Source organism: Puntigrus tetrazona, chromosome 11 (genome assembly GCF_018831695.1).
Source record: "Puntigrus tetrazona isolate hp1 chromosome 11, ASM1883169v1, whole genome shotgun sequence".
In the NCBI taxonomy this organism is placed as follows: domain Eukaryota; kingdom Metazoa; phylum Chordata; class Actinopteri; order Cypriniformes; family Cyprinidae; genus Puntigrus; species Puntigrus tetrazona.
Genome location: NC_056709.1, coordinates 22335623 through 22344520, shown reverse-complemented (window position 1 = coordinate 22344520; position 8898 = coordinate 22335623).

Here is an 8898-nt window from a genome sequence, read left to right as displayed (position 1 = left end):
CTAAAGGGCAAGACAACCAGCCCTGCCCAGCATGAGACAATGAATGAGCTGGTTTGGGTCAGTATGGGAGAGCCAGCTACTGGGAGGAAACGGGCTGAAAGCTCCCTAGATGCAATTAAAGCCCTACGCATCAATAAGTAATGAATGTCAAGTGCAGCATGTTGTTTGGCTCGGCAGGGTGCTGGTGGCCCGTGGAGGCACATGTCCAGCGCAGGACGGGCTGGAGGGTGGGGGGTAACATAGAAACAACAGGTGTTGGCGGATGTTGCCCTTTTATTCTGTTGCAGGATTTATCTCACAATTGTTAACGATAAGCATCTGGACAGAGCTAGCTGGTCCTGGAACAGAGCAAAAGGGCAAGGTTTTCCCAGAGGAGGGAAACGGAGGCTTTGGAAATACTTGAAATGTCACCTTCCTTTGAGCCCATCTCGGAATGTGGTGGACATTCAAAACGCTCGGGCAGCTGTCGAGACTAAAGCTGCGGACAGAATGAAAAGAAGCCAAGTTTGCGCCAAGTCGGGATATCAGTGATGAATGTGTTATCGCGGAGAAGAGCAGGTGACGGAAGCGAGTGTATCTGATCCTGAGCCATGATAATGATGATTCACACAAGTGCGCCTCTTTAATGCCTATGTTACATAATCCTTCGCTTGCACACTATAAACAAAAGACATATCAACTAGCAAAATTGAGAGCTTCCAAAAATGATTTTGACATTTTTCAGTGAATGCCACACAAGATGCATTTCATGCACTGGGATTAAAGCATAGAGCTTCATGAATACAATCTACTCCATTCTCTGGCAGTCCATTAGCGTTCACTCGCTGTGAATACATAACAGCAATAACCTAATGACCTAAAGATGGCATACCAATGTCACATCATGTGTAATATAAATATAAGATTTACTGAGTTGGCTGGGGCCTTGTTTTTGAAAGCTCTCAGAAGGGTTCTGTCTCAAGGTCAGCTGTGGCTTGTTCAAATGAGCACAGACAGAAGCAGATGCAAAGAGGAAAAAGTATAATTCCTGATAAAATGCTTCGGAGCAGATGTTCTTGCAGTGAGTTTTAGTAGAATTGTCAGTGAGCCGCCTTCTTAAAGGAATAGTGCACCCAGAAATGACAACTGTGTCATCATTTCTCAGCCTCATGTTGTTCCAAATCAGTATGACCTTATTTATTCCATAGAGCACAAAAGGAGTGATATACGGTTCACTTGGCATTTTACTTTAGAATATAAATGATTTACTCTCACTTTTAATCAATTTAATTAGCACAGCACAACGGAAACAAGCTGCAACACAACTAAATATTTTGTTGGGTTGTGTGCTTCTGGACCCTAAAATAAATGTATCAATTTCTTGTTTTATGTTGTTACACATATCAGTGACCAGATCAGTAACACCACTTCATATTCATGTCAAGCGGAGCAGATGTCATCACACAATTCTATTTTGGCCTTCAGAAGACTTGTTTAGACCACTTTAGCTGTGCTTTTGCATCCTTCTTCAAGCTTGAAAGTTGTATTCCCCTTAATGGCAACCAGCAGGATTCTTAATAATTTGGGAAAGTGTATTTTAGTGTGGACTATGCCATTGAAGGAACCTATCACACATTACACATCATTTGAAAACAGGCTCACTTCCCAAATCATCTAGAGTTAAACAGTTGAGTTTTACCTTTTTTTTAACCCATTCAGCTGATCTCGGGTCTTTTGGAGCACTTTTAACTGCAGCTTAGCAGAGTTTCAATATTTTTCCTATTTAAACCTTGACTCTTTTGTAGTTACATTGTTTACTAAGACCGACAGAAAATTAAAAAGTTGCTATTTTCTAGGCCTTTATGTCTAGGAACTATACTCTCGTTCCAGCGTAATAATTTAGGAACTTTGCTGCCATACGATGGGTGCAGTAGGCACAACTACAATATTACGCAGCGCCTGAAAATAGTCCCCAAAGGGTCAAGTTTTAGACTGGAAAATTATTGAAACTCAATGTTCTAAGCTGCGTCAAAAAGTGCTATTGTCAGACCCAGAGATCGGCTGGATGGATCCTTAAAAGGTAAAACTCAACTCTAACTCTAGGTGAATTGAAAAATGTGTCATGTTCCTTTAAGGCTTGCATCTATGTCCGTGGTTATGTCCGCCAGTGCACGTATTTTGTTGACTGCGAGTCTCGTTAAAAGTCTTCTTCAGCAGCATCAAGCAGACAGTCTGTGGCGACGCAAAGTCAAGTCTTGTTCTGGTGTCATACAGCGAGAGGAAATTAAAAGTATAGATTGTTACGGTACCACATCGATCCCCTCGTGGGGGGAACACTGTCTCACTCTCTTTAACTGTGTCACGTCTCAGCAGGGGGAATGGGTGCGAATCACTCGCCTCCCTCCACCACAAGAACACCGTGAGGCGAGAATGACACAGCCACAGCCCGAGAAAAAGTAAAAAAAAAAACAAAAAAAACAAACAGGGCAAGCTGGAGGTGACATCCATTTAGTTTCTCATTCCCTCATCACGTTGTTTGCCCGTCCCCTGAGCGTCCTCATCTCACTGTCTGGCCGAGGTTTGCTAGTCGACGGCATTAACGTCGTATTGCTCGAGCAACATCTCAGCATCCTTCACACCCGTGCTATTACAGGAGGCGTTTATGTGAGCGTGACAGCCAAATGATGACGGGGCTATCAAAGTGAGCTGTATGTTTTTCTCGGCTTCAGCAGATGTCTAGTTCTTCGGTGCCACTGTACTCTGCTTTTTCAAAACAGGTTTCTTAATGCCATGGCTATTTAAGACCGATGGCATTGTGTGAAAACATGCATGTTTGATTGTTTAAAACCCAACCTGTTTGAGAATGTTAATGTTAATAGAATTTGGGTGGTGTTATGGGTGCCACTGGCCCTCTAGTGGAAAGAGCTAGAAATGTTTTTTCACTCTGTCTGTGATATATAAAATTATATTTCAATTATCTACAATAATAATTACGATATCATTATATTATACAATTGTTGGAATTTATTGAAATAATATATTTAAAAAATATTTTTTAATATTATTTTGTGGTTAGAATCAGATACAAAAATAATATCTGACAATTACTGTATCTTAAATCTTAAAAAGTGTTTAATGGATAAAGCATTTTAGAATTACATTCAGTAAATTCAGTAAGTCACATTCTATTCATTGTTTAGTATTATTTATATAATGTCAATATTCAACATCAATATTCTGAATTTACTTTTTTAGCATTATTTTCATTAATATTATTTGTTTAACAATTTTAATTACACTTGTTGTAGTTTTGTTATTTTAGCTTTTCTCATTTTATTAGTCCTGTTATTTATATATTTGAAGGATTTTTATTTAGAAATTATTATCATATTTCATTTTAGTTAATTCCCAAGGCTACGATTCTAATTTTATTTTCTTTTTTGGGTTTTTTACCTAATATTTTTATTTTTATTGTATTTTATTGTATATTATATATATACACACACACATATATATGAGGACATTTGATCACACTACTGAGCATCACTTTTAACAAACCCTTTGTAATTTGAATTTACATTCTAGTGACAAGTGACTCGATTGAATGAACTGATTTGTCTGCTGAGGAGTGTCTGAAGGGCACACAGTATCTGAAATGAATACATAAGGCGTCATACATTGTCAGGATCCCCTATGATCACAAGCACATCTTCGGCTCACTGCTGAGCTGTGATAGCATCTCTTCACCGTCACGAACTGCAACGTCTCCTCCTCTACCTATACAGCCCAATTAGTCTGCTATTAGCCTTGCCGGCAGAAGGTGATAGATTCAGAGCAGCTCATTTTCCATCAAGGCCAAAGGGCATAAAGGTGCTGCTCTCTACTATTAAATGTCAGGCGCAAAGGATAAATAGTATATTATGCTTAATTATGATAGCAGTTATTTCTGCAGTTTTATTTCATATAGTCAAAGATAAAAGGTCGTGAAATACAAGCTTGTTCCTGTTAATAGCCGTGCGACTGAAAGCTGAAGCGGTGGAGCGTGAAATGGAGAAACAGACACCTTTGGATTCAGAGGATTTTCAAGGTATGGAAAGCCTCAAAGTTAAGAAGTGATGACTGCCTTAATGCGACGCAACGGAGAAGACAGATGTGAGAGTAACAGGAGCACGTAACAGCTAGTGCACAAACAGATTTTTCCCATGAAGCCCTGCAGTAAACCCACACCGGTCTGGGTCAGCCCTGTGTCTCCTGGGGCGATAACTGAGGTAGCCGCTGACGGACGGCTGGCTCTAGCTGCTAGCGATGGCTGTTTTGCTGAGAAGGACATTATACGTGACTTAAGGTTAAAGAACTGTGGTATGTTTAACAAGTTTTCCAGTCAATACCTGGATGTGCCTGAAAAGAGACGTTTATTGCTAATGCAGCAACTACCCAGAAAAGCCCTGCAGCCGCCCAGCAACAACACTTTACAATTTAAACACTTTTAACATTAAATAAAGCACGTAATCTTAGAGTGTGTAATTGTACCTGAGATCATTCCCACAATTTCTACACTGTTCCAGTGCCGACAGCAACCCAAAACACCCTAGCATTGTGGGAGAGAGTTTTACTGCAAGTACAATCACTTTTACTTAGAGCCTTACTCGTACGGTTTTGTACGATTTATCCAAACCCAGGGGAGGGGTTAGGTCTGAGTCATTCAAACAAATTCATGCAAATTGGCAACTTGTAAAATATGTAATACGAATTAGCAAAAATGAGGTCACGTGAGGTTGTACGAATTCGTACGAATTATCCACCGTGTAAAACTTTGTGTTTGCACAACACAGCGTGAGAGTACTGAACGGAGTTATCTTGCTGCTTTATAGGCCTTGAAGTGTTAAATACAGTAATTAAATTCTTAAGTGAAAGCAATTGGCTGAGAAAGAAAATGTGCAGCAGTATGCTGGATCTGTGCAGCTCTTAAAGTGACGGCAGTCTAATATTCCTGTGAATAATATGGAGTGTTTTTATACATCTGATTAATTCATTAAATAATGTGCATACCATAAAGATCTTTTTTAATGCAAAAGTAACTATATTTTGATATACATCAATACCATTAAGTAAAATTGCTCATGTCAAGCTATAAGATTTTGATCATCGTTGGTGATCATTGTGAGCGCTGGGAAGTACACCCCTGACTAGCTAATAACTGCAAATAAGCTTAGGCTGGATGAAGTAGCTTTTCAGCAGAGTTTGGTGTTCTTTTAATTTGGGCCAGCATGCAACCACCTAGCAACCACATAGCAACACACTAGAAACCACTCTGAACTATTCTGGCAACCACCCACAACTCTCCAGCACCATGATCGTGAGTTCTGCTCAGGCAAACACCACTCGCATTTTCTTCAGGAAATGTAAAAGTCTACTTCTAAATAATTACAGCAATTGAGCTGAGCTGTGTCAAAACATTGGATCATGCCACGTTTAACACATAATAACATGCTGAATGCTACAGCTGCTGACAATGACGACTACTGCACCTCTCCACACACTACAGCACCACGCACTGACCTGATACACAACCTGACCTACACGCATGTACCCACACACACATCCACTCGCATGGCTGCTCCGCTTCACTTGGCTAATCGAATTTGTCTCTGTTGCAGTCCTTTGAGTTGTGGGATTTGAGTTTTTTTGCCCATGAGCGGCGTGAGTGCCCCATGACATGTCATTATTCACTTTTAGTTCTTTTACGTTTAGCTGCTCCCACTCCACCATCCCAAACTCGCTCTCTTTCCCTCCGTCTCTCCATTTTGTTCTTCCTTGCTGTCTCTCTGAATTAGATGTTAGCAAACAGGCATGTAATTAGCAGCGGCAAACTGTGTCCCGCTTCTTAAAAGAGTGCGATTACAAAGCAGATAGATGCTAACCAGCTACGTGTTGAAAGCCCTGTATGTGCTCTACTAGATATGCAGTCTGTTTTGATCCATCCACCTGTGTTGTCATTCCACATGGGCCACCGTACAAGACACACCTTAAACAAACTGCTTGGGAAGATGATTCTAGTTGCTCTGGCTGAATGAAGTACTTTGATGGCACACTTGAAGACTCTTAAAAAGCTTTATAATGGTTGCTGCCTGATCCTGATGGCAGTCAAGTATGATTATTAGTTTGTCAGGGACCCATTTTCTTATATTTTATTTTGAAATAACTTATTCCTGTGATTGCAAAGCTCAAATTTCAGCAGTCATTAGTCTTCGGGTCGCATGATCCTCCTTAAATCATTCTAATATGCTGGTTTTGTGATTAATAATGACTTCTGTATTTTTAACGTTGAAACAGTTGCTGTTTAATATGCTTTTTGTGAAAATGTCATTGTTTTTTCACAATTTTTTAATGTTAGAAAATAGCATTTATTTAGCTTTAAAGATATTGTAAAAAGGAGAGGAGGGAATGCCTCCATCATGATATGATTGGATATGACTGGCTATTGGGCGGCTGTGATCGGTTCATGCTAAAAATCCTGCCTCTTGTGTGTGTTAGTGTTGGTGAATCAGTCTGAATCAATTTTAAAAAGTAGCCAAAGTAAACAACTCACATACTTAGATATATACTTTTTTTTTTACACCAAAATAACCATTGACCTATGTTTTATTGAATTTTGCAGATGATCTGAAAAATTCCTAAATAATAAAAAATATAATAAATATAATTTTTAAATAAATGTAAAATGCTTAAAAATACTAACTTTATGAGATTAAGAGTCTTTAATGCATATATATATATATATATATATATATATATATATATATATATATATATATATATATATATATATATATATATGTCTTTAATGCATGTATATATATATATATATATATATATATATATATATATATATATATTTTTTTTTTTTTTTTTTAATAAAATATGTATTGATTAATTTGTTAATGTATATGTTAATGTATATGTTTTTTTGCACACCACTAGTGTATAGCTAGCCTATATAGCCCTGTAGAAGGCAGATTGATGTGTCGGATTTTGTAAATCGTAGCCTTCCTTATGTAGCCCTAAATGATCACTGCATAGGGGCAAGCTAAAGTACTTAAAGTAAGCCAAAACCGGTAAGTAAAAACTGTAGGTCCTTTTTACAAATATAAATAGAATGCTCTGTCCTTATTATGCACCAGTATGCAAAACAGCTCTACAGACAGCTAAAAGCCACATTTAACATCAGAATGATCTAGTTTTCAATGGCAAAACTAGTGCAACTGGCCACTTGAAGTTGCTGTAGTGAGAAGCTCCCTCTACTGGTCAACACACACACCACAGGACTGAGGCAATATACTGCAGGCTCAGTTGGTCAGGTTTTTGTGGCACATTTAGCATTGTTTCAGTATAAAATGTTCCCAAAGACAGTTCCCACAAAATGAGGACGTCTGGACTCTAGCTCTGGGTCTCAACAGACTGTAGAAAAACAAGGGGCATGCTAGGTATCACACATTGGCAAGCCACAGACAAGACTATGGTGTCAGTTGGCGCATGACCACTGGATCGCAGAAATGGGTACAAACACACCAAGTTAATGTGTTTATGATAGACTAAAATACATCTTCATCTGCTTTATCATAATGTCTAATAAGCTATAATGAGTTCCTATAAATAGTCAAATTTGGCATTTGCAGCGTGAGTTTTTGGCCTAATATATCTTCAGAGAAGCTGGACGGTTTTGCAGGGATCTTGGCATGTGATCGGTGTGGCTCGGCATTGCCTGCGATGGACCTGGCACACTGTCTCCCAGCAGTGCCAGCATATCCTCCATACAGACTAACACTGCTGTAAAGGGCATCTCACATCACACGCTCAGTGATACGGCTGTTTGTATCCCTTAAAGATTCACGTCTCTCTCTATTTCTAGGAAGTGTTTATTATCTGAACATCAAAATGTAATTAATTAGATGAAAAATAAGACCATGGGAGACTGAAAGTAATGCAGTGGCTTGCTGAAATTTCAGCTGTTTCAGCATCACAAGAATAAATCCAAATAATATAATGAAATAAAATAATATAATGAAATAAAATACTATAATGAATATATATAGTTTATATATATATATATATATATATATATATATATAATATTTGTTTATATATATATATATATATATATATATTTATTTTTCTTTCATTCATACTCATACAAATAAAATAATCTGTATTTCCACCTTAGATGGTCCAAATTTCAAATTTGATCATACCTGGAAAAAAGTAACCTCATATTAAATATGTAGAAAAGAAGAAGAAAAAAAAACTATTAATATAATATTTAGCTGACCTTCTAAGACTGATGATTAACATTCTCACCTTTCATTGGATGAATTAAAAATAAAGCACTTTTCCAGGTTTCAGGTCTATTATTTAACCTTAGAACTATCTCTGCTTTGTATCTTACACGCGTGTGAAAACTGCCCCCTAAAGCGATGCCTCCATGCTTTTCGCATTCTAAAACCTCTATAATACTGCTTCCATGCTGTTGACAGGGTCAAAGGGTCAGCTGAAGAGATGGCTCGAAAGAATGACATCATTAGCACGCCGCCACCAGCCAAGCGGGCAGAGGGCAGACAGGGCGGAAGCTGCTGGGTGCGGGCCAGAAATAAACCAGAAATGGAAATCTCCTGCTCTCCATCATCCCTCTCGAGCCTTTTCCTCTATGCCAGAGCGGCGTTACCGATTTAAAGCAAATCTCCCTCAACAGCAAAGAGAACCTCCGAATACCACTTGTGTTTGCGATCTATCACGAACGACCTTGGCGACACACCGTTCGAATGGACTTTAATTCCGCATGACTAACCAAGTCATGATTTTAACTAGAAAAGGCAAACGTGAAATATGTTTCCATTAAATAACTCCCTTAAATTTGTCTGCTTT